Raw genomic sequence first — 27,583 nt, 5'->3', positions numbered from 1 at the left:
TGTTCCTTGTGCATTTTATTGCAACAAAGAACTCCGATTTAGAATAGCAGAAGACATCAGGTAATTTACAGCTATTGTGTATAAAAATATATTTACTCTTTTCTGAGTAGGAAACAGTACATGTGTTTAGGTAAGAAAATCAAATTACATAACTATTCTTGAAGAGTACATTCCCTCCAGCATGCCTGTAACGTACAACAATGGCTGGGCTCCTCAACAGCCAGGTGAATCTGGGAATATGCTGAATCTTCACCATTCTCAAAAAAAGAACTTGAATGAAATTTGACTTGAGGTTTTGAAATAAACTGCTAGGATATCTCCACCCTTAACATATCCCAGTATGCCATTTCACTGCCAGTTACTGTCAAGATCAAGATGGTAATACAGAGCCCCTCAACAGGGTTTGTCCCTGTGAGTGGGAACAAGACTGAGGGAAACCCAGATTAAAAGGGAACTTCGAATGTGCTTTTAGAGGTTACAGAAAGAGCAATGTTTTAGAGCTGCATCTACTCTTGGTATAATCTTATCCAGATTTAAAAAAAAAAAAAAGACCGAACATGAGCTCAATTAGAAACATACCCATGTCTTTTCAGCAAAGAGAAAGAACAGGAAACACCACAAATCACTGAAGAAAATACATACTCATACAATGATACAGTTCACCAATGCCCATACTGTATATTTCTCCATTGCTTTACAGAATTGGCAGTAAAGGTAACCTCAAAAGAACAGGTAGTATTTCTGTATCAATCCAGGTTTGGGCTGCCCACATAGATATTATGGTGCTGAGACTTGGAAATGACATTCACCTTAGGCTGTTCAAAATTCAGGCCAGCAGAGGAATGATGTAACACACTATGTTTTGCAAAGTATATTTGCTTGGAAATCTAAGAAAGAAAAGGTAAGATTTTTGCTTTAAAAATCTAGCTCTATAAAGAACTAGACTAAAAAATGATAGAAAAAAATTAATTATGCCACTTCACAAATAGTATCCAAGAAAAAAATCATTAACCTGAAATTATTCTTTGTGAATGCAGCTCAAAAAATGTTACTGTCAGAGATCCCGCTGCTGGGAAAAGCTACAAAAAGTCATTGTAAATGCTGTGAAAAAGCTGAAAACAATTTATAGATCCACTTTTTTATTATGTTAAGATGACACTAACATGATACCATGATTATTAATTATAACACTGTAAAAACCATCTGTGACTTGGCTTCTCTTTATGGATAGAAAAGACATGCTGAATGTATGGATAGCCTTATTTGCCACTACATTAGTGCAGCTTTAAATGGATGTAATATTACAGCAACATGAGTATGAAGTACCACAGTGGGAAGTCACGAATCTTGTATGCATTATTCAAGAACAATAAGCAGATGACATATGGATAATAGCATTACATTCTCCTTGAGAGATGGTAAAATGTAAATAAGACACAGCATCTTCTAAGCAGTTACACAAGGCTTAATCTAAAATATGTTATCCTACATCTGCCCAGTGGATGCCCACTAAACATAAGAAAGGCAAATGGTTGTTCTCCAAGTCACCCTCCTGGTAAGTAGGCAGTATTAACACTTTGAAGTGAATTCCTGTCCTTGCCTGAGTCAAATGCAAAATGAGCGTGCACATGCGTATGTTGATTTGGGTAGGAGTATGAATTCAACCTCCAAGTACCATTCTGTGCTGCATATCCCAGTTACTCATAGTCTATATTTCCACATTGCTTAAAGAAGTGCCAAAGCTAAAAACTTGAGGAGCAAACCTTAACCTGACCATTTAGATAGACTTTAATAATCTCTTCCTTTTTTAATTTTAAAGTTTTGGAGGAAATCCTAATTATCTTTGGTTTTACATAACCAGAACTAATCAAAAATTGGTCTCTATTATTCCAGACATATTCAGGCCACTTTCAGTCCTTGTCTAGGTTATGGAATACTCAAATGCCTTTTTTTATTCCTTGCTGTTAAAGAAAAATATGAAAGGAGAGAGAGATTTTGTTAGCAGATCTCACTGAAGGCCAATTGCAAAGTGCCCTGCCATCACCTTGGAAATAATGAGGGAGAATATTGCCCAACAGACAGAAGATTGAATTGATGAAGATGACTTTTGATAAATATATAAGGAATCATTATATACAGAAACCCAAGTGAATACTGAGGATGGAACTCAAAGATTCAGTACACAGAATTTCTCTAAACAGGAAGAAGTATTTTCTAAAGTCATTAGAGATTAATAGTATTGTTATTATTATTGCTGTTATCATTTTAACTTTCAGCTCAGGGCTCAGGTCAGCAACAACAATTTCTACAAGGTTATCAGGTTGCTGAACATTTCCTTTTCTGCTCAGTGATGTACAACAGTCCCATTTCTGGTGAAAATTGTTTTATTGGAAACTATGAAGCATAAAAATAATGAGACCAATTTTCATAAGGACATTTTTCCCTTGTGAACGCAATGTGCAATCACAGCAGAGCAGTGGAGGCAACTCACCATTTGTGCTTCCAAATCAAAAAGCATTAATGGAGCTGAACAACACTGGTTAGGTCTGTGGTATCCTAGCTCAGGAAAGAATACAAACTATGAGAATACATGCAGATAAAGGATTTTTAGGTATAAAAGAAAGTCATTCATTCTGAAAGACAGGAAGTTATCTTCAGCAGAAGGCTAAAAAAGGATATGCTTCTTTTCTTTTGGTACATAGATTGCAGGAAGAATTATGCAAGATAAAGGACAATCCTGGGAAATTAAATATAATTTGGATAGGAAATCAGACATGGTTTTCTCATGCCAGTTCTTACATTCTGGTTTCTGCAGTGATGAAAGATATGTAGGTCTCTCTGAAAGTAAGAACTCCTATTTATGTCCACAGAAACTGCAACAGATACAAAGAATACAACAACTCTATTTGACAGAGCAAATTTTCGGCTACAAAATACTATTTTTCAACATTGTCACTAACATTAGCTATGCCCGCAATGAACAAGAGCCTTCATACTGCACTCGTAAACATCTGCACCAGTGGAGCTGACTGTCACTGTCAACACTGCTGAAATGCACCACCCACCACCTCACTGCACTCACATCCACGTGTTGTTACCCAGAAACATTCAACAAGCATTGACAATTGCCAATGGGTGCCATTTTTTCCTGCATGGATGAATTATTCAGTGACATCTCTTTGCTACAGATGCACTTCCATGTCGGATACCATTTTTTGTCAGACTGCCTCTTTGCTGCCAACTGTCACACAGATGCAACAAAATATGATGGAATATTGGTGGGAAGGTTCAACCTCTACTGCCATACTGGCAGCATTAGCCTCTGATGTCATGGGCCAACATAATAAATTAGGAGGCATTACTTTTGGAGCCATCTCCATATTTTTAAATTGGATTCTAAAAAGTTCCTGGTGGGGCTGGATTGACAACGGTGGCACCAGAGTTCTGTGAACTGGCTTTGACTACCTACAAGCTGCTATGCTTTTCCATATGATTGAAAACATAGTTGCTGTCAAAAGTGTATAACCAATAGACTTGAGCATATACTGTGAGTACATGCTCAAGTATGTGCCCATGACTGACTCATTCAAGTTCCAGAAGGAGCCTGGGACCTGGTCCCAATTGAAAAAGGAAATACCTACTACTGGAAATACCAGAACAATGCAGCTCAGAAAGATTTTCAGAAAGCACCAATCACTTCCTTTCTTTCTCCCAGAGACCTAAACGAGTTACAGCTTTCAGTATGAAAGGGATTACCACAAGCTATTTTCTTTCTCCCCTTATTGAATTCACAGCTGTAGAAAGAATTAAGCAATGAGGTGAAATAATTGTTTAAAATTACTGCAAATGAATCTTGATCACAACCTCAAAACTGAGAATCATGATCATTATATTTGCATTCTCATGAATGTACATGAAGTTATTGTTGTGTACCAGAGTATATATTTGTGTATTAACTTTATCAAATTTAAGTGTTTGTGATATCTCAGTGAGCATGAAATGTAGTTACTTGGTTGCACCTGTTCATAATAATTGGATTCAATATTCATGAATGATTTTCCAGCAACCATGTGCATGAGCAGTGATCATTAAGTCAGGCTTCCAGCTCCCCAAATATTGTACTGCAAGTGATCTGTGAGGTCTGTGAAAACAACTGTGTATAAAATATCACCTGACACTATGAAATGTAGACACGGGTGATTGCTTCTCTTGGCCTGGATACCAAATCTCTATTTACAGATGGGAATTCACCTTCATATAGCAATTAGGAATGATGGTAAATGGAACGAGATGCTAAAGTTAAAAAGATCATGCTATATCTGACAACTGTTAGGTGAGCTGAACCAGAAGCAGCCTGGAAAAGACAGAGTATTAAAAAATTGGATGTTAAATGTGGCAAGATTGACAAAAGTAAAAATCAAAAATTTAAGAAAAAGCAAAAATCGAAGAAAACATAAACTGGGATGATAAAAAGATCATTGAATTAATCCTGAAATTCAGGGTGACAGTCTTTTTCTCGTCCTACTTCTCTACAGGTTAGCGTCTTCCTGTTAGGGATATACTAGATTAAAGTATGCATCTAATGCAGCACGTAACCCATGGGCAGTTAGCCCAGTGTTTAGAAGATATATTGGATTTGCTGCAAATGAACAGATGATGTCCAGTAAGGCCAGTGTTTCTGGAACAGCGTACAAAAAACATGCAGTTGATTTGTATGGGCAAGGCATCCAAGTCACACAGTTCCAGACTGAGAGCTCATGTGGCTTCTCTGAGTAATATACCAAAATTCATTGCAGATAACATTTCCTATCAGAAAGAAAAAAAGAAAAAAGAAAAAAAAAAAAAAGAGAATGCAATGAAATGCCTTCAAATATAGGCTAGCCCTCGCAAGGCCAATGGCATATCATGCAAGTGAGCAAAACTTACATTTTCACATTGCACGAGTTAAATGATTGTCTGGACATGTCTAAATAATCACATCCGTTTTTAAATGTCCTTTGAATCACATCTGATTTGGCAGGAGATGGCAATTCCCAATGAGATAAACAGTTAAAGAGATCATACAAACAGCTGGGTTTTGGCTCAGCTCTGCATTGCTGTAACTTCACATTGCTGGGATTCCACTAAAATAAGCAGACATATCAGAATGATCTAAAATGTCAAACAGGTTAATCCAAGACCAGTGAAAAGAAGGAATAAGATGCTTTAACTGCCTATCCCCTTTCTGATGGACTGCTATTTCCTCTTGTGTTAAGAAATGGCAAAGAAATCTTAAGTGGTAATCTCTGTTTTGGTGGCATTTTGCAGTAATATATATTTTCTGCAGGTGAAGATCTCAAAAAGAACAGCTCCATTTTGAAAAGTGATAAAGACCAAAGCAATTAGCAGTCAGCCCCTTGGATAAGTAGTCAGACATGATAAACCTGGGCTTTTTATTGATCCTGAATTCTGAAAACTCATGAGTTTTGAAGCTATGACTTACATTTGATTCAGTATTCATTATTTAGAAAGCTAATCATGAATTGTAACATCTTGTTTTACAGCCTCAGCCCCCAACATCATGAACTTTAGATCATATTATTTATTGCAGAATGAGCAAAAGTAATTTATTTTGTTATTATCCATTTGATAAAAATGTTTTCCCATGCTAATGTTATCAGAAAAGATTACAGCAAGCTTTACTGCGAAAAGCAGAACAGGTTAGAATTAAGATATAATAATGAGATTAGAGAGAGACAAAATAAAAGATAATAAAAGTAGAAGACCATGTAGATAAATACAGAGATTTCTGAAATGGAAAGCTAAATATGCAAAGATTGCTTTTAATTTATTATTTTCATCTCCTGCTTTTGAAATCTCGTTAGTAGCACAATATTGGCCTAGAATTTTAAGGAAGAAAATGTCAGCAGGCATTATCAATCTTATTTTATATAATTGTATAAAAAATAAGAAAAGGAAAATAGCATTGTTTATCTTTGTTTTGAAGCCTGCAGTCACTGTGGCAATTTTGCATAATGCATATTGGTATTAGTTGTTGTGGTATTTAAACCTAAAATGAATATTAAACCCAGTGACTTATTACTGCTTAACGAGCACATGGTTCCCAGACTTACCAGCGGCACCACGGAAGCCTGTGGCTCCTCGTCTCAAAGCCAGTGCCAGCCTTCACATGTTCTCTCACATCTGTCTCCTCCTCATCTCAAAGCCTACCGCAGAGGAAAGCTGCCATCAGATGAATTTCGTATGTAAATACAAGCCAGCTACACTGAGCTTTGGCCCCCTGCCTGGTCCTTCCTCTGACTTTGGACAAAGGAAGAGACACAATTTCTGCAGTGAGTGCAGAGGTAGCAAGAAGACCAGGCAAGAAGCTAGTCTACTCCACCTGACCAGCATTACATTCCTGCTCTGTTACTTTCTATTTTAAACGAAATGGATTTCTGAGCAACTTACGGAAGCAGATTCTAAACTCTTTCAAGTATCCTCTAATATTGATAGAAGGCTTTTCAAACTGTCCTTCAGTCATCCACACTTGGAAAGTAAAATTCCATCATTGGGCACTTTCTCCTCAGGAAATCTCAGCTCTGGATTGTACATGCAGTACTGGAGTGTGCTCTGTAAACAGTGGTACAGTATTGGCTGTAAGTGCAATGCCAAGAGTTAACACAGGTGACACTAACTTAGGATTTTAGCTTTAGAGATCATGGACAGGACTGCTGTGTTTCTACCCCACATTTCAAAGGCACAAACATACTATCATGCTATATAATAGAAAACAAAACTTTCCAATTACGCTCAGCTGCCCTTGCACAGGACATCTACTGTCACACATAGGCATATTGGGTAAGATATTTTGGAAGGAGTTCACTATATAATGCACATACAGTGCAGGTAAACTATGTGTTTGCTTGAGAAATAGCTTTCCCTCTCTGAGAGGGATTGGCAGGTCAGGAGCTGCTGTTGCCACCACCACCACCATCCTCACTGATAGCATCCAGACAAACAAAGCTTGCGAGCCTCCTTGCTTATACCAGAAATAACATAAGGATAAACTCCTCCATGCTCCTACTGCCTATGTGTATTTCACTTTCTACGTCGACCAAAAAAATAGCTCTTTGTCAAAGAAATACTAAGAAAATCCCAAGTGGTTCTTGAGGTTACATTTAGTACTGTCATCAGAACTGTGAGAGAGAAAAGTTGATGCAGTCAGTTGCCTTTTGAACAATCTCTTGTAAATGGAAAACTATGTTTCTTTTTTTCAATTGCATTTTAGTAGTGGCTAGCCTGTTTATGGGTTTCCATAGAAAATGGATCTCCTCAATATTATTTTATTTTCCTTGAAAGCTCAGAAGAAAGAAACAGTATGGAATATTGCTCTGTAGATCTCTGGGAAATATCACATTGCTTTTTCTCATTCTTCTTAATTTATGCAAGGTTTGTTAAAAATTTTAAAGATGAAAATTATTTTTATAATTGATAAAAGATATATTTTTAGCTGAAGGAGACTATTTTCTCCTGCATGGAGGAATTCAGTGACACACCTTTGCTTCAGATGTCATTCTGTCAGTATGCCACTCTGCTGCCATTTGTCACATGGAAACAACATGTGATGGAGAAGGTTCAACCTCTACTGCCAAACCACCAGCATCCACCTCTGATGTCATATGCCAACATAATAAAAGAGGAGACATTACTTTCAGAGCAGCAATTGTATAAATTGTATGCTCTTTGACATTTATTCAAGTTTCTTAAAATACTACCAAAAGTTCTTGAATTTTCTGAGCAATGGACATCATGATAAGTTAAATGAAGCCCTTCCCATTGCTTCATAGAGAAATTCAAATGCTAATTTCAGGAAGCAAACATTTTATCTTTTTAGATACTGAAAATCACAGCCCATCTTAAAAGTTGTTCCATCTGAGTGATTTTGAACTTTTTCTCTGGCACCTCATCTCACACTGGCTCACATAAGGCTCACGCTTCCCAGTGTACTGGAAACAATAAATTCAATCTGACGTTGTGAGAAAATCTGATAGAATGATTATAGCTTGCCAGCTCGAAATTCAGAAATGAAACAATCATTTTTCATCACAGTGCTATTTGCTTAAGGGAGATGTTCACACGTAGAAAAACTTTAACTACCATAATATAATACAGTAACTTTAAATATTCTCTCTTATACTTTCTTAGCACTATTCACTTACACAGCAATGTTTATATTAGAGATGCTTTTTCAGGTACAAGCAACAGATTCAGATTTTACTTTCATCTGCAAACTTGCTAAAAATTGAACTTACATCACAGTTCCAAACAGCATGTGTTGTGGAAAAATAAATCTCATTGAGGAAAGAAAATATAGTCAATCTGTAGTCTATAGGGAACTAATTCTAGACTAACAGATATCTTAGTGAACTGTAGAAATAATTTATCGTATCACTTTCAAAAAACGTTTCTCAGTTTTAGTGCATCATTCCACTTATATGGAAACCGTGAGATGTGAATTACTCTTTAGTTTTTGGTGCATGCTGAATATTTTGAAGATTCTAAAATTAAATGAAATGTAGGCTCCTAGCACTTGGCAGACCCTTAAGCTGAGAAAAACATGGAAATAGACTAGTTAACTCAAGCAGAAATTGCCCTAACAGGAAGACATCTGATTCTTCAAGGTTTTAAAAGCATCTGTCTCAGTGGATAGCTCCAAGACAGACCCATTGCGAGTGCCACAGGACAATTCAGAGGAACTGAGTGATCTGGAAACCACTAAATGGGAGGGAAAGATAAAAACATATTGCACAGGAAGACATATATGCCTTACGTGAGTTGGTTGATGCCAAGATTTCCTTCAAATGAAGGCAGAAATGCATTTATGCAGTTCTTGTGCAAATGAAGAGAAACACACTTCAGGTTGATGAAGACTACTGGAAGTGAGACTGCCTGAAATCAGTGAGAGTTAAGGAAAACAGGGAAATCTTACGAAATGTTTTTATTTGCAGTAAGGAGAATTGCTGCAATAAATATGGCAGAAAAGTACAGCTCCTTCTTCAAGTTATACTATCAAGAGCATCACTAAAAGCTTAGTCTTTTGTTGTTCACAGGGATAAGTCTATTGTGCTCAGGGCAAAGAAATCTGCAAGGAAACATCATCTTCTATCCCACAAACATGTGGGGTGAAATAGAGATGCTTGAAAGAGTCCTTCACATTCAGCCCTGCTCCAGAGCAGTAAAAGGCAGCAGGGCGTATGCTCTTGTGAATTTTTTGATCTTTTTAAATGCTTTCTCCAAAAAACACCACACACGGCAGAACAGGCAGTGCATGTGAAGTCTGGCTCTTAAATCTTCACTGGGAGCACGTTGGTACTTACTGCTCTCAGGTTGCTTTGCATTTACATATCTTCTATAGAAAAATTCCAACATTGTGCCTCCCTCTCGCAGAGGACACCAGTTGCTGCGAAGTGGTGGACTTTTGGAAAGTTCCATTTCAGTTCCATTTCTGCAGCGACAGCAAAAAAGCACAGTGCTTGCAATTTTGATTATATTCTACATAGCTTACTTTAATGTCTTGACACCATGTAAAATAGCACTATCAGCTTCAATTTTCTGCATAATTAAAATAATCATAATAGTTCGACATGGAAGCATGCCAAGTTTATTTGTAGGAGACATTTTCAAATATTGCTAAGAAAAATTATATTAAAAATTCCCATGTGATTGAAAATGGACACACAAATTCTGTGTGAATAATACTATGAAAATGCACACACACATTTTCAACTCTTTAAGGAGATAAAAGAGTCAGTGCTCTCTTGTGTTTACTCTGCCAATATTGAATGCAGATGATAGCATTCATTCCTCTTCCCTTATTAAATGCTATCCTTAATCTCAATCTGAATTATTGTTGTGTACTCCAAAACAGGATGAATTCCGGAGTCCTGATAGTGATGGATGACTGTGGTGTTTCATATTGTGGTGCCTAGCATGACACTGCTGTAGAAAGGTGTGGTTTTCCATTTGCCAAGCACTTAAACTTTGTAAAAACTTTGCAGGCATTTGTCAGCTTATGTGCCAAATAACCACTGTTTTTGTTTTGTTGTTAGGATGTAACCCTAAAGAAAGTTAGCAAAATACATTCCAAAACACCTTGCATGTTTTGTTTTCCCTTTTAAATTATTCTCAATTTTGTTATCTCTCCATCTCAATATCACAATGACATAAGGATCTGCTTTGGCTGTCTGTAATGTGATTTTTTATTTAATGCATTTAGAATGACCTTCTACGTCCATTAAATTATATATGATCTAGTTTCTTGGCAGGGCCATTTATGATCATTTGTCTTAGATTTTATGTATTGCTTTTCATTGTTGATCTCAGAAATTGTCTTACTTACACTGAATAAAAAGTGACAAGAAGTGATGGAATATTTTGTTAGAAACACTTTGGAGAGTCCTGATTCCAGAAATGTTAGTTTATAGCCTCAAGCCTCGATAAATGTACAAAGGGACAACAGGCTAGTGACAGCCCCACAGAAAGATCTTTGAGGTTTCTGAGTGATAGGAAGTTGAATGAGTGTCAGCATTGTGCCTTGGCAGCCAAAAAGGCCAACATACCCTGAGATGCATCAGGTCTAGTGCTGCCACCAGGCAAGAAGAGGGACTGTCCCACTCTGCTCTAGACTGTGTGGCCTCACCTGGAGTGCTGAATGTGGGTTTGAGGCCACAATATATGAATGACGTGAAACTATTAGAAAATGTCCAAGGGAGAGCTATGAAGATGTTGAAGAGTCAGGAGGGAAGATCTATGAGGAATGACTGGGGCACCTTGGTTTGCTTAGCCCAGAGCAGAGAAAGCTGAGTGGAGGTCTCATGGCAGCCTGCAGTGATGGAACATTATTGAGCCATGTCAAGGGAGGATCAGGACAAGTGTTAGGAAAAGGTTCTTCTCCAGAGGGCAGTGGGCATGGACCAGGGCAGTGGTCACAGCCCTGAGCTGACAGAGTTCAAGGAGCATTTGGACAACACTTCCAGTCCAAAGCCTTGGCAGACATGGAATACCTCCTTAATACCTCATCTACAGGATGATCAGAAATGGGCTCAGTGAGGGTCATTTCACACGTGTTATTCGATTGAATGTGTCTCTGAATGGCATTAGCTCTTTCTGGATGTCTGCAGAGGACTGCAGAGGACTACAGATTCCAATTCCCTAACTTGGGTGCATTTTGAAACTACAATTCCTCTGCTTTTTTTTGTTTTGTCTTTTCTAGTATTCCTCATCAAATTTATTTATTAGATAAATGTTTTCTGAAAGCTTGTCTTTGCACTTTAGGGGTATCTTAAAAACGTCTCCAACTTTGTTTCACACTTACTTGGCTGCGCATTTCTATGAAAGACAGATCTATGCATTACATTCAATGCAGATTGTTTGTAGAGCATAAGTGAAAATTGGTAAGTGGTGTTTTTCCTTTTTGGTATATCAACCTTGGTTTTTATTCTCAGCAGTGTGCACAAAAATGGTGCTTCTGCATAAACAGATGAAGTATGCACTGAGGCTATTAAGTAAGTATGTTACTGCCAGGCATTGCTCTTCAATGGGACCATGCAAGTCAAAAGCAAGCTTTAGTCAAAGGGCAAAAGTATTAAAATAAATATGTGCAAAGTTACTTTTTTTGCTTCAGGACAGAGTCTGCAATAAATTGTATCAATAAGAGTTTTCGTGGTTTTAGGAACACTTGGCTTCAGGGTAAATGAAAGCTCTTTGATTTCTGTGTTAATTTAGTTGTCTCCAGAGATTAGGAAGACTGAAGGAACAATTGTTTTACGATTACTGTGTTTATCCAATTTCTGGCAAAGGCCACCAGGGTTTTGGTTTTTTGTGTTGTTTTTGTTGTTGTTGTTGTTTTGTTTTGTTTTGTTTTTTAATTTTAATAATTTCATTTATGACAAATGATGCAGCAGAAAACATTTTTCTCCTACAGGTTTATCAGTTTATTAAGCAATTGAATCGATATTTCACTTTGTTCATCTTTGCTCTTACAAGAAAAAGGAGATAAAATAAGGACTTTATTCCTTCGGGGTATTTTGGGAATGCCCTAAGACATTAGCACAACCAGGGCAGATAAATCCAAAAGTAAGTCTGAGGCTCATCTAATTTTTCAAGGATCAGTGAAAAATATGTGAGTGTCATTTCTCATAGACAGTTACATTTGTTTACGCCTGTCCTACCCTAGGCTTCCTTATATTATTTTTAACTCCTTTGAATCCAAGAATGAATACATACAGAATATAAACACAATAAAGTGAAGAAAAACTCAAAGAGTTCTGAAGTAAATATCTGAAGTCCTGATTGTTCGGTTATATAGAATTCATATAAACATGAATGATGGTTTACTTTTGTATTTTTTGAACTTCTTTAGCTATTCTGTAGGAGAAAAAAGTATTCTCTGGTGTTCAAATGGAAATGTTTCTAATGTACACTTATGCATATTCCCTGCTAACCATAATTTAAAAAACAGTTTTTTGCTTGTGTGTTATTTTGTTGGTTTGGTTTTAAATTTCTGTTAGAAATGACTGTGCAGCCACCATTTATTTTACTTACAAAAAGACTAGTCACAGTGATGGGAAATGTCTCCTTCTCTCCATATTCAAAAGCCAAAGCATTCTCTTCAACACCGAACATTTTTGATTCAGCACAGAAACCTGGATAAATTTAAGCAATAAAGGGTTGTTCAACATCAGGAGACCTAAGCACATGTGTTATAATTATGCAAGGAAAACAAGAGGGTATTTCTGCATATCAATTGTAAGAGATCCTCAGATTTTTTTGTTCTTGTCATCTCAGTTGGCATAACTGATCTGAGTAGGTTTAATGTCAGCAGTGTCTCTGAATATCCCACTATATGTAATACAATAAAATATTTGCTTTTAGAGCAATCTGACCCCTTACCAACAGTCATGAAAATAAAGCAGTGCAAATTATGCTAAAAAAAAATCAAACAATAAGCATAAAATTCATATCTGCAAAATTCTTAATCTATGCTTGTAGTCATCTGGCATTGTCCTTTGGGACAGTGACCTTCCTCTCTTCTCACTCTCCCAGTATTTCGTCCACTTACCCCTTCAGTTGTACATGAAAGTTGTCTCTCACACCTTTCTTTCTCTTTCTTCCTATGTTTTTCTTTCTTCTTTCATTTCTTTTGGTACAGGGCAGAAGTGAAAGGAAACAGCTGCCCTCAGAAGCACGTTCAAGCACCTTCCTCCATAATGTGCTAAGTCACTTCTGTCCAAACCCTAAGTCTTCACAGTCTGCAGAAGTAGTTTCCATTGAGTTCAAATGGCCATAACATTTAATCTCATACTCTATCTGTGGTTGAAGTTGTAATTTTTAAAATTTGAATAATATCTACCTACTGGGCTTAATCTGGAAATAATAACAACAACAACAAAAAGTTAAAAAATTACATCCCCTTTTCCACTTCCGTGAGGCAAACAAACCAAAGCTTCCTCAGCTGAGTCTGGAAGGCTGGAGCACAGGCAGCACTGCCCTAGCTGGAGGGCATGTATGCTAGACTACAGCATAGGTCTTTCCACCACACTAAGCAGGACATCAAAGCTAACTCACCTGCTCAAGTTATTCACAAAAATCTAAACCAGATCCGTACCTTGATATACACTGAACAGAAAAGTCTCTCTGACAGTTGCCTTCTGAAGGTGACAGTAAGAGAAGGAAAGTTGGCTTCTTTTCTTTCTGCTTTTATTATTTGGCTTAACTGCTACATTTGCTCCAATCCCTACCCTGTCATGGAGAGCATGCATTTGGCCACTTATAAATTGTAGATTCATCAGCTCCTGTATCAAGACAATATTAGAAAAATGCTGTTGTGAGTGCCAGGCACAAATATTCTGATTTTGAAACAAATGTGACTAAGTGCAGCCTTGAGTGGAACAGGACTATCATGTTCTTCAGGAGGCAAGTGATCATTGGTTCCTGGACTCACTGCCTGTAAAAATAGGCCTAGTGCCCTCCACAATTATTTACCAACATCAGCAATTTAACTTCACATCATTTCACACTTCTAGAAAACAGATGTTTTCTCTCCAGAAATCCAGCACACTCCAACACAGTTATCAGAACTCCATAAACTGCCTTGACTATTTCTGCTGCCTTCAGGTGACATTAAGCAAGGTACATCCTTGTTCAGCGTCACAGAGGGGAGAGAGCAAGCAATCACCCCACATGACCATCAGCACACCAATGCTTCTTTCCAAATACTAACCTTAAACATTTTAAGTAGCTTTTTGATAGTCCTGTTGATATTTCTTTGGCAAAGTCTGTTTCTTTGTCCCCGTTATACTTTCAGACTAACTGTCCATACATGTTTGGGATACTGCAGGCACAAAACTATTCAATAGATAAATAGAAAACAAAATAATACAATGAACATACACAATAAGCTGAATGTTCAGGCAGTACAACTTCATTAAAGTTTATGGGATTTCTGACTTTTCACAATGCTTATCCCAACTGAAAGTTAATCCTCTGCACAAATAATGCAATAAATACAAGTAAAAATCCTTCTCAAGTAAAAATCCTTCTTACGCACTAAAATTCTACATAGGCATCTCCATACACAGGCCATGATCTTCTACAGATAAGATTATTCTAAATGAAATGCTGATCCTACTGAAGTCAGTACAGTTTTCTTTCTCTACAATCACCACTTGCAATTCAGTTTCACTGTTAATGATGCACCCCAATTATAATTTGAAGGCAAGATGTTACAGATGGCTTTAATGGGATCATGCACTACACAACTGAAGATTTTGTAGTTATTAGTTAATCCTAGTGCAAAGGGAAAGCTTTTCCTTAAAATTTAGGGGCGTTGCATGAAAATTGACCTAACAGTCAACAGAAAAGCTCTAGCTTACTTGACTGGAGATTAATTTTGCCCTATTTAATTTAACTCAATATTGCAGATATTACAGGAAAAAGTTGAAGTCTTTAGCTGGACTTCACTCTGATTTTCACTCATTAAAAGCTAAAATCTCCAAGCAAAACTCAGCACTTGCTACAAAGGCAAGAAACAAAAACAGAAAATGTTTTGAGATGCTGCACAGCTGGCAGAGGTCCAAGATGATATTCCAAGAGCAACAATGCCAGCTTACATCCTTGCCAAAAAGATACAGAGAAACTTTTTGTCTTCACATTCTCATTTACTGTATTGTTTGTTGACTTTGCATCCTTTGAACTTGGGGAGTGCTGTAACTGTTACCATGCAATTAATTTACTCCTGTTATGCTTCCAGGCATTTTCAGTATAAGAAAATATATGTCCAAAAGAATAACCTACTTTGATCAGAAAAAGATACTAGTACAGTCAAGCCAAAATGTTTTTGCATGCTTTGGCAAGACAGCTTTCTGCATGCTTGCTAAACCTACACTACCATAAAGAGCAGTATATTTAGATCTCTCCATGTATTTTTAAGTAAATGTATAAAATATGTATACAAATGTAATACGATAGAAAAATTTGTTGATTAGGATTTTGTTAGAAGACCAAATAGAGAGTGTGGGGAAAAAAAAGAAAGAAAGAAAGAAAAAAAGCTTGTTAATGCTTATATATATAATGCAGCATTTCAGTGCATTTTAATTTCTAGAAGACATTTATATCAAGCTATCATTATGTACTGAGGTTCATGGACTTGGATACTTTGCCATTCAAAACTAGTAAATAGTTAACTGGATTTAACTGATTCCTTATTTACATCACAGTTTTGTTTCACCATAAACAACCATGTCTATTCAGTGCTGCACAGCATCACTAGGAAGATGTATATCCTCTCTAATTCTCAAGGCAAAAACCCTGGGAGTACTGAAAGCCTACATTAATTACTATGTAGTGAGGGCCACAGGCAGGGAGAGATGTAGCTGCTTAACTTGATCTGCAGCTGGTTGGCTTGCTATGCCAATTGCAAGTATTGTGCACTGGGATATCAGCTGCAGGGCTGCGATGCAACTGGTGACAGCACCCCTTTCAATCTCACAAAAAAGTGCCTTGTGCCTGCGGCCAAGCATCATAGTCTCAAACACAGCCTTACACATGACCAGAAGACAAGTAAGTTACTTCCTAAGGATAATCATTTATCCTTGTGAGTCAAGAAATCAGAGCGAAAATTTCTGTCTGCACTAAACAATTAAGTAGATAAGACACTGGCCTCCACCACTGGAATTCAGTTTTGTATTAAATTGCCATGCAATTGTCATTAGAGAACATTCCACAATAGAAAATGACCACAGAAAATGTGGCACCAGTGACAAGATCTGTAAAACCAATACACAGCTAATAAGCAAAAAGAATTACCTCTGACCACAAAGGGATAGGAGGTGGTTTATCTGTGGCTCTAGTTTTGCAATGATAGATAAGTTAATAGCCTCACATAATAGATTATTACCTATGTTTCACTTTTTGATGGAAGATATTATAGTACACTGGCATTAAACAGTATAATGTCTTTATCAAAATGCAGTACAGTGTTTAAGACTCTAAACAAACAGAATTGACCCAAAGATTATATGTTATGGAAGACTAATTATATTGTGATGTCATACAAATACCTAAAATGAAACTGTTTAGAAAGGAACAAGGGAAAATTGTCATTATGGTCAATATATAATTTACCATATGAGAATATATGCATTCACACTTCCTCTATCTATATCTAAAGGTCACATCCTGGAAGAGCTCCCATACTGTGTCCCACGAGAATTTATAGAAGTATGCTGAAAGAAAACATAAGCCAAAATATATTTTATACAAAAGGAAAAAGGAATGCCACTGAAGTCACTACTCAAGCAGAACCCTGCATAGTAGTGGTTTTAGATCTTAAATACAGGAAAAGCAACGTTTCTGCATTAGTCCTCTTTCTGCATAATACAACATGGTATTTTGAGGCTGGATGGAAACTATTCATTCTGGCTTTTGATTAAAAGACTGTACAACGTGCAAGGCAGTAGAGAACTTATTCCAAGATTTCTGAGTTATTTCTGTTCTACTAGAAGCTGACATTACACTGACAACTATCTCATATTCACTCCTTACTTACAGGCTTTCGCAGTTTCTCATTTTTGGGAAACAAACCAGAGGAAAGCATTTTTTTTCTAGTTTATGTGCTTTGTTGATTTATGAAAGCAGATCGAAGGATGTTTATATCTTCTGGCTTTGATCGGCAGGCACTCTTTTTCTACTAGTATCAGCTCCTCTAAAGCCTGTAAGATTGACTTTTCAACCTCACTTGCTATCTTAATGTAGGATGCCTTGCTCTTACTTACCTAGATTGCACTTCTTCCTGATTGAATAGAAAGGAATAAGAAGGAAGGGAAGAAAGAAATCCCAAAACTGCTACTGCTTCTTATCTCAGCACTTCTGACTCCCAAATAAAATAACACTCATGACTCCCATTAAGGGAATATCTGAAGAATTAGGGTCTTCCAAGCTCAGGAATGAATGTTTTCATTTTGATACAATTTTATAATGGAGACAAAGACTGACATCATGTGAACTGCATAGTTTTGGACTTCCTATGCTGAATGTTAATGTATCAAATGACAAGCAAAAATTTCACTCAGCTATACTTCTTTATTTTACCCTTTAGCTATTAAAGAAATGCATACTTCAAATTCCAATTTTTTTCCTTATTTAAAAGTTAACCAAAAAAATGCTGCTTCCTACAACTGCTTAGGATAGGTTATTGTATTGAATGAGTGATATAAGTACATGAGCAGAGTGAGAAAATGGCAAATCAAAGCCTTTAACTTGTCACTTTCTGCAAATTGTCTTGAAAAAAATGCTAATCATCACACTGGCTTGTTAACTGCTTGTCTCTCAGTTTCTCCCCCATTAAACAGCACTGTGTTCCTTAAAGTCCTTTCCAGTTCCTTACACTTTTCACTTGCTTTTTTCTTTTGCCTGTTATAATAAACTCTTCTTGCTCCATCATTCTCCCTGACAGATTCCTATCCCTTTAGCTTTGGCAGAACGCTGATTTTTATTGTAGTTCCTGTGATCTGTTTTGGTGCTCATAGTGTCAGCTCATTTCTGAAAAGACTTATCTGCTTTTAAGAGAGGATCTCTACTCATCTCACTCCTGATGTAAACGATTTAGAATCCATCTTTGCAGGGACTGGAATCCAAATCTTTCCTCTCCCTGTGAAGCCTTAACGACTAAGTTGCTCAGTCTCTCTGGATGAATTAATTCTTAATTTCTACATGCAAAGGGCAATAGATTTGATAGAATTAATGGGGGACCCATACTTTGTCCACCACCAAGTTAAAACCCCGCTAGGCTCTTCTGAGCTGAGGGGAATGGAAGTTTACATATGCTAAAAGACTTGTTCAGTGTTTTAATAAGTTATAGAGTGGCCTCACCTGCATTATTTTATGGGAAAGTATATGATTCAGAGTCCTGATTGATCCCTATGGTCAGAAATTAGTTCAAATTAGACCATTGTACTGAAATTCTCTAATTTTTGTGTTGTGATGCACCTTTCAGCAGCATTTCAGACATGGCTAAGGGCATTTGTGGTTGGTTAAATTTTGTATTTCCCTAATTTATTTTTTATGCATCCCATGCATCACTTTTTCTTTTAAAATGCATGAAGAAACATAAATCCCTAAATCCCAGAGATGTATCCTACTGAGCTAGAGGACACAGTATCAAAAACTAGATGCTCCAATCTGAACTTATTTTTTGCAGGTTGAGGCCTAGAATCAGGCTCTATCACACTTTGGAAACAATCCATGCAGACCACAAGTTGATGGGGTCTATCTCTGCCACCTTTCTGCTAGAGAGATGAGTCTTCTGGAAGCATGGATAGCAGATGGGAGAATATTAGGACACTTTTATTACCCATCCCTAATGGATGATGCTGCTGTCTTGGGAATAAAGTTGTCGGCTAGATTAATAAGAACACATGCATTCACTTCCATAGCAATTGTAGAAGATGACAAAGCAAGTTGCTGTGGAGACAACTGGAGGAAATGGCACAAGGGGAAATTTTTATAAGGTAGGTATACCTGACAACTATTTCAACATGCAAACCTACTGCAAGGAAATCAGTTCCTCCACTCCACTTCCTTTGTTTTTGAAGTAGAAAGGGACAGGCACATATGAGAGCAAAACAAAAACAAGATGTTAAGAAGAGGCTGTTCATATTAAACCATACTTTGGATGCAGTAGAGAATGCTTATTCTCAAAATATTTTCTTCCTTCAAGAGTCTGAATATATACAACACAAAAAGTGGTTGTTATTTACCTCTAAATGCAGCAAACACTTAAAATAAAGGGCAAAATCCTGTCTGATCTTTTTATTGCATTAGAAAAAACAGTATGAACAGATAAAATGTTCAGGCACCAGATGAAAGCAGACAGAACCAATAAAATCAGAAATACAGATGGTGTTTTATTGTGCTCTGGTGGATGGGTGAATTATACCTCTGAAACATATTTCACCAGCTTACTGTGTACAGGTTTGATGTTAAGTAACCCGTTTTGTAATTGCTGCTTAGAGTATGCTGAATAGTGCAAGACAGTTTAAGAGTAATAACAACCTGCTTAAAACTCTTCCAGTGACCACATAAAGACCAATATTGAGGTCTTTAATAGTACTTTAATGACTGAATAAAAAATCACAGCACATTAACAATGGTATGGGGACACAGGGCATGCCATCAGTAAAATAAGTCACACATCAGCCTTTCCTAAGTGTAGATAAATAAGTGACAAAGAAAAAGGTCAAGAGTATTACGTAGAATAAGAGATTTTTCTGGGCATAAAGATCATTAGATCATTTAGACTCACCACCTGCATAACACAGTAAATAACCTCAGCCAGTGGCCCTGGAATCTTTCCAAGTAGCCCGTGCTATGTATAGCTAGTAAGGCACCAAGTCTTAATCTGAGGGCACTGAAAAGACAAAGTCTAACACTTTCTTTGGTATGCTGTTTCAGTAGTAAAACACATGCATTGTTGTCTCATTCTGAACTAATTTAGACATTTCTGAAGATCCTCATGCCTGTCCATAGATGATTAAATAATTCAGGGAATAAGCCAGAATGACTTCACATATTTAGATTTTATTAAAAAGCAACTACCGTGGGAAATATCAGTGCTAATGGTTAAAAAGAAGCAATAGTACTTACTTCAGAATTGGTTTGTCCTTTGTGAACTTAATTCAGATGTGACACCTCAGCTCTTGGAAGACATCCTGCCAGGAAAAAAAAAAAAAAAAAATTAAATAAAGGTGTTTTTTTTTTCTTTAGACTGATAGAAGTATTTTTAAGTGATACGAAAATTTAAGAAAAGCATGACCAAATATTCTTAAAGGGAATAATGGAGTAGGGAGTGCGATGGCTGAAAAACAAACAAGAAAACAAGGAAGGAATTATCATTCACTATAGACTGTAGACTAGAAGAGCAGACTTAGCTCAGAATTTTAGCTCCAACTTTCAGCAGTTCAGTTTACTGAATAAAAGCTACTATGCAGAAAAGTAAGAAGCAGAAGTTAGCCCAGCAAAATGAACTGTCTTACAAGGTGAATGTAGTCATGGATCTTCTGTGGACGATCCCTGTAACAGCAGATAATCTACAGTTTAGCAGTGAGTGAAGAATCTGGCATGGGTTGAACAAAATGCCCCTTATCAAAAGAGGACTGGGACCTGACAGAAATGGAAGACACTGATCTCCCAGAGTAGGCAGTCCAGACCTTAGGTGTTTCTGTGCTGCCACGGTGAATACTCTTCTAGTCTTACAGGAGTTTAAAAACTAATGGCTTCCACAGTACAGAAAGAAAATACATTGCAAGCTCTACTGCGTAGCTGGTCAATAAGTTCCTGCTAGTGACTGCAGATATAGGACTTGCTGAACAGAGTTACCTTTTACTCAGAAGAACTCAGAGACTGGAACACAAATTATGCACTAGAGAGGCGAAAGATTCATAAGTCTCTTGTAAATACTTGAGAAGAAATCCCAGCTTTTATTGGATTTTATGACAAAATGGAATACCTCTTCATGATCTTGCTGTTATTTTGTATTTCATTTTTTTTTCTGGATTTTTCTTAGCTCATGCAAACAGACCTTCTAATATAGGGGCTGGTGTCCACTGAGAGAATAAAAAAGTTATGAATCGGGGAAAAAATGTCTGTTTTAGTCCTCTTGGCTGCTGGATGTGGCACGTGAACCAAATTCCTGCTAAAGTGCAAACCACAGGATTGGTTTGGAGCATCATCAGGTGAAGGTGCTTTCCATCCATCATACTGAGTCTATTTTAAAATCTAAGATATATGTTTTGCAGTGGGGAAAAAATGTGATATCAATTGTACAAGTCATCAAACAGCCCATAATTAAAAATATATCAAGTTGAATTTACTTGTGGGAATACATAAAACTGAAAATAACATGTTGAGAATTCAAAAAATAGAAATTAAGGAATATTTTTGGAAGCCCTTAAAAACATGCATGTACATACATATTGCAAACACAAACACATACATTCAAAGCAAAGATTACATTAAAATCTACATCTTTGAAAGAACTAACTTCACAGTATTTCATTAGTTTTCCAAACCTTCAAGAAGGATTCCTTCTCTCTAATCACACTGACAGCAAACCAGGCATGGAGAAGCCAAAACAACTGTGTGTTGCTGCACCTTCTTTCTAGCAAAAAATAAATAAATAAATAAATTATACACAACAAGCTAAATAGAATTGCTCTGTTCTGGACCTGTGGAGATTTGCGGGGAGAATAGTAGAAAGTATTCAGATGCTGAGCGCCAGTAATATATACATCCCTGATGGAAAGCATGCTGCGTATCCCAAGATTTCACAGAGTACTGCTACTTGCTCTCTTGCAGCTAATGAGCTTTCCCTTTGCAAAAATATGTCCTGGGGTACCCAAGTGGGAATGTAGTAAACTCTCAGCTCTGCCTACATTTGACAGGTTTTCAGGTTCATCTTGCTGCCCTTTGCTTCCTCTAATCGAGAGTAGCATATGGCCACCTGTTAAATCCCAACAGGATTTCCAATGATTGTGGTGCTTCTAGATTCATTTAGTAACAATTATAGATGTCATGGGGAAAAGAGAGGTAGTTACAGTGCCTGTGTGCTTAATTTTCAGAGAATTAATTATTAAAAATTAAAAAATGCTTCCTTGAATTATTATTAAACAGTAAAGAAAAGCAAACAACAACAAACAAACAAACAAAAAAAAAAAAACAGCACAAATGAAAAACATAGTGTCTGGATTCTTGTGATGGCTGGATCTTTTCATAACTCAAAAAAGAGAAAAAGAAAACTATTAAGAACTAAAAGTTTGGGAGATGAGGATGTGCTGGGACACAGAAATATAAACTGTGCACTTCACTGCTCTCATTGCATGGTTAGAAGTATGAACAGAAGAGACAACTGAGGGAAAAAATCATCACAAAAAACTTTCAGCTTTTGTTCAGAAATACATTGCATGGTCACACCACTGATATTGGAGGAAATACTCTTCTTTTCAGCGGGCTTTAACAAAATCAAGAAACTCGGGACTTCTGTTTCCACTTTTAAACATAACATTAAAGCAGACTTTTGACACAACTTGTAACTTGTTCAGGAAAAAAGAACAGCAATACATGTATGTAATTTGTGTAAAAAAACACGTATTTTGTACATGAATTCTAGGTCAATATGAAAGAATGAAAAATGGGAAATATCAACTACCAGAAGACAATTATTCTTAAATAAAGCTGTGCAATAATCTATGCTGTAGAACTGCATAGGAGGAGGAGGAGTGCCCTATCTACAAATGTCCTGATGCTGAATGGTAGAATACCAGTGCACTGACTGAGGAAATTGGTCCTCTTCAAAGAATATATGAACATTAAATTGAGAAATATGTTTATTATCACGGAACAATGTCCTCTCCACACCACTTCCAGATTGTGATAACAACTTCTGGTTTTAATGAAGCATTTGCTTCCTAACAGAGGTTTTATTAGCAAGTTTAATTTTGGGTGCTTCTGTATGTTTGTGTCATCACGCAATAATTTATCATCACAGATATAATGTAAGGAAATCAAAAGACATATATAAAAGATTTATGAAGAATTAGAACAGCCCAGCATAATCCAGTAATTGAATCTCCAAGTCTTACCTGAAGTTTATGGCTGTTGACATTTAATCTACATGATTTGATCTGGCATGAAATCTTGTCTTCTCTCCCCGGAAAAAGAGTTTGTAGATATATGTTTTACCTGTACTGCACAGGAATAAATTATATTTTGATTGACCGCTAAGGGATCGTTGATAACATCTATGCAATGTTTCGTCTATGCCCACAAAAGAAACACAATAGCTCTGTGCAGTATACAGTCATGATACTGACAAAGGTTAGCCATCAAATGTCTTCTGAAATCTGATCTAATAAGTGTTCATATCAGAAACAAAATATCTAAACAATTTGTTGGTTTTGCAACACTGGCTGAACTTAAATTAAAGGTTATTATAATATGAATGACCTATTTGCTGCTGTGTGCAAAGGCAAAACTCAGATGATTAAGGCTCTGATGTGCAGACTGCTAACTTGATTTGCTTGGGCAGCTCCTCCATAATAACACTGTATAAAATAGAATTGTTTGCCAAAGCCCTGTAATGTGCTTTCATAACTTACCAGAATAGATGGCTTTACATACAAAAATCTCTGAAAGAGATGCCTTGATATTAGGAAATAGTATAAGTAATTGCATTAAAGCTAGATAAATACGTTTATCCTCAATGCAAATTTGAACCTGTTATTCAACATTTGGGATCTTTCCATTAATTATTCACATTATAAGGGCCAAGTTAGCAGACGGTGATCAGTAACCCTTCAAAGACCTACTGGCTGTGGAAGGACACATTCTACCCTGCCAGCAGATTAGCTGTTCAACTTTGCCCAGGACTAGGATTATATCAAACAATGAAAAGTGCATTAGAGAATTCTGGAAGAATTTAATATTAATGTATTAGGGCCATCTTTTAATGCAAGGACTGTATTTTATTGCTGAAAATAGATGTAATTAATATAATAATTCTTTGCCCACTCCCTATCTGGCAATGTGCATTTAAGTAATTTGTATTTCATTGTTTTCTTTTTACTTCTATATAATTAAAATGTACAGCAAAGCTTATCATAAACATAGTTCTGTAGCAAATTTAAAAGAAAATTGAAACATGTTTACTCATAGACTGTGGGCTGTATACCATCAATAATTTCAGTTCATCATTCTGCCTACTGATTCTCTCAGTAAATAAATAAATTAAAAAAAATATGTAAAAAACAAATCTTATGAATACTTTAAAGGATTTGGCATTTTTCCTGATGTCTTTTTTTCAATACATTTTTAAAATATACGCTCAAGTGAAACATAACTGAAAGTTATGAATACTATCAAGAAAGCAAAATTATATTCTCTTCTCTGTCTATAAATAGCACTATATCATTCAATTATGATTAAAAATAATCCCAAGATGTGCTGGAGTATAGTCATCTTTTCTCTTCATTGTTAATATAAAAGCATAGGGAAATATTTGCCACAGCATGTTCTGAGATTTTACATCTATATTTTAAATATTCCTTTCTTATACAGTTCTGTTCAAATTTTTGTCAAAATATGAAACAAAACAGACAAATAAGGCAACAGAAAAAAAAAAGTCTTTGAAATATTCCTACGACATACAGGCATCACCTTCGGCTACTTGATTATTTTTGTGCCACATTGAGAAAAAGAAATTGATCTGGACTTTGTTCTACTTTCAAGGTCAGTGAATGGTCTGTGATTTAGAATAGAGGTTGTCAACCGAGAAGATTATTTCAGTGTCCTGTGTCGTGAAGAGTATGGTGTAATGTCAGTATCTGATTTCAGTCTAAAAGGCTGTGTGGAATGCCAGATCATTTCCAAAACTGAATTTTTTCACTGTCAGAAAAGGTATTCTGTGCTATAAAAATTCTCGTCAGACTTGCTCCTGTTGAAAGTATGCCAGACAAATTCAATACACTGTAAGCATAGCATGAACTGGAAGGCCCTGTGTTGCTCACTGTGGGTTTGATATACCTGGATGGGTTCCAGAGAAAAATAATAGCACATATCAGGGTGTATATATACACAAGCTCACTGCATTTAGCACATTTAGCACTAAATAATTAAAAAACAACCCCTTGAAAATTATGTGATAGATTTATACTGAAGGAATAAAAACACATGCATACCTACGCTGTTCCACATACTCCTTTAATACTTGTTTTCCAAGTAGCTAAACTCTAATGACAATAAAAATAAGTAGTAAGGAAATTTGGCTAAGTATTCCTGATTTCCTTTTTAAGTGTGCCTCCTAAATACAGACAAGTGTGCTAACAGTAATGTACTGTCAGTACATTTTTAGGGAGGTGTGGGTGAGAAAACAAACATTTTTGCAAACCATGACCCAATGGTACCCATTCCAGTACAGATATGGAGAATGGAGAATGCAAGAATTCTTCAGCCCTTCTATGCTGGCAAAGCAGGTTGGCCACAAAAGGTTATAAATGTCTGAGAAATGAGCAAGGCTAAATGCTGGTCCCATGGGAGAAACTCATACCAATGTTTTGGAGAAGAATTGCAGGGCCTTGGGAAAGAGCAAGATCCTAGTAAGAAGGGAATTTTCAGTGCAGATATTAAGCTGGTCAATGCCAAAAATAAATCTTCATGTATAATTTTAGTAGCTGTCATTTGGATGTCTTAAACCTTGGCAGCTTGTTGTGATTAGATATATAAAGTCTCTCTAATCCCTTTTATGTGTGTATACCTATACTGAAATTATGGTATTATTTCTAAGTTAAACAGGAAGAAATGACAAAAGAACCATGCCTGGGAGTAAAATTCTAATTTAAGTGTAAGCTTGTGCCTAGCCACTTATATGAATTATACAGAAGCCATGGATACTCTGGGTGTAAATTCAGGTAGAACTTCACTACTAATTTATGAATGTGTTGCATTCCTGTGAGAAGAAAAAACAAACCCTGAGATATTACAGCCTTATAAAAAAATAAAAACATCCCCTTTGTGGCATAATCTTTTAGAAAAAAAATAAATCATATCTCATCTTTTTGTAAATTGACCTGTAAGTTGCTGGCAGCAAATCAATAGGATACAAATGAAAAATAATAATGCAATAACAATGTTATGTATTATCTTGGACCCCAGATGAAAACTTGTAAAATGATCAATATGATAAAGATTCAGTACTGTTACTCTTTCAGAAAGAAATGACAAAATAACATAGTGATTTCAAAAGGTGGCTATGGAAAAATCCGACTCATCTGCTAAAAAATGAAAAGATAAATCCACATATAAAATATTTCCTTGTTTGTTTCCTTCCCCCTAGACTTCTATTACTTTGAAATAGATTAAAATAGAGCAATTTTATTTTTGTGGAGAAAAATCGAGCAAGAAACATTCATTTTAGCTGTATCCCAACAAGCTCAATGAATGAAAACTTGAAGTATACAAGAGGAATATGAAAATTAGTGGTTTCCATGAATTACTTACATGTGCTAACAAGCTCAACTGATCAAAAAAAAAAAAATCCCAGCAGAGCGTTTGTTAAACAGAACAAGCTCAGGCAAACTCAGGAGCTGGTAACCAATGCTTTGCATATCAAATGCTGTTTTGCACAATATCTGCAAATCTTGTCTGGATCTCAAGGTCAAGAAGGACTATATGACCAAAAAAAAAAAAAAAAGGCGAGTATCACCTACTAAAAATGCTTTTTTTTTTTCACCAATTTAAAACTGTTCGCAAAGGCAGCCAAGCTCCAAAAATGACTCATACCTAAAAGAAATAGTAAGATTTTCAGTATTTACTTTCAGAATTATGGTAATTTTTGTTGTCGTTTGTTTGTTTTTCCTCTTTGTTACTGGTGTTGTTTCCATATTTCAATGACTGAAGGCTTGTCAAGAATATTTATAATTTAAAAGAAGGTTAAAAAAATGCTACTGTAAAATAAATAGTTTTTACACTGGGAAATTAGTAAGTAATTACACTCAACTTTGAAACATCATGTTGAGGTATCAATCAGTGCAAATGAGAGATGGAGAAACTGACACTTTATCTGTGATGTACTCCAAGATGCTTAGAAGAACAACTATTAATAATTACAAATGAATGATTAACACTGAGTGTATTTTGGTGGCAAATTCATTGCTTATGTTTTTCATCTATTCGTTAAAGAACAAAAATTTAGAAAGCGCAAGAGGCACAGACTAATAGTGTGAAACTACATCTCTCTACTAAAGAGAACTTGCAAGAAAACAAAGAAATAGGAAAAACATCATCCAAGATGTTAGAGCTTTGTTTGAAATAATTTAAGCTTCTGACCTCCTCAGTTGTAAAATATAATCTCTCTTATATGAATTAACCACAGAACAATTCATGTTTTTCACTACAATCTAGCAAAGATGGAATCTGTGGTTGAAAACAAACATAACCCCATACCATTTTACACATATCACGTACTGGAACACACCAAGGTCTAAGAAAAAAT

The 27,583-nt window shown here is 36.2% G+C and overlaps 1 long non-coding RNA gene across 7 annotated transcripts in view; it reads right to left on the bottom strand.

The window, feature by feature from the left end:
* LOC122156840 overlaps positions 1-27,583 on the bottom strand; it is a 73,772-nt gene that overhangs the window by 5,824 nt on the left and 40,365 nt on the right. For 4 of the 7 annotated variants that reach the window (XR_006167667.1, XR_006167668.1, XR_006167666.1 and 1 more), the window contains 10 exons: positions 23,178-23,282; positions 21,609-21,697; positions 20,185-20,249; positions 14,264-14,388; positions 13,103-13,292; positions 12,586-12,686; positions 9,360-9,487; positions 6,451-6,612; positions 6,114-6,206; positions 2,492-2,556 (listed from right to left, as the gene is read on the bottom strand). This is a non-coding gene — a long non-coding RNA (uncharacterized LOC122156840). The remainder of the gene's footprint in view (positions 1-2,491; positions 2,557-6,113; positions 6,207-6,450; positions 6,613-9,359; positions 9,488-12,585; positions 12,687-13,102; positions 13,293-14,263; positions 14,389-20,184; positions 20,250-21,608; positions 21,698-23,177; positions 23,283-27,583) is intronic. The other 3 variants (XR_006167671.1, XR_006167672.1, XR_006167670.1) reach the window with 3 other exon arrangements.

Source organism: Centrocercus urophasianus, unplaced genomic scaffold (genome assembly GCF_019232065.1).
Source record: "Centrocercus urophasianus isolate 14NV4802_14NV808 unplaced genomic scaffold, USGS_Curo_1.0 seq_13, whole genome shotgun sequence".
Taxonomy (NCBI): Eukaryota; Metazoa; Chordata; class Aves; order Galliformes; family Phasianidae; genus Centrocercus; species Centrocercus urophasianus.
This window is presented reverse-complemented; position numbering and strand designations above follow the sequence as displayed.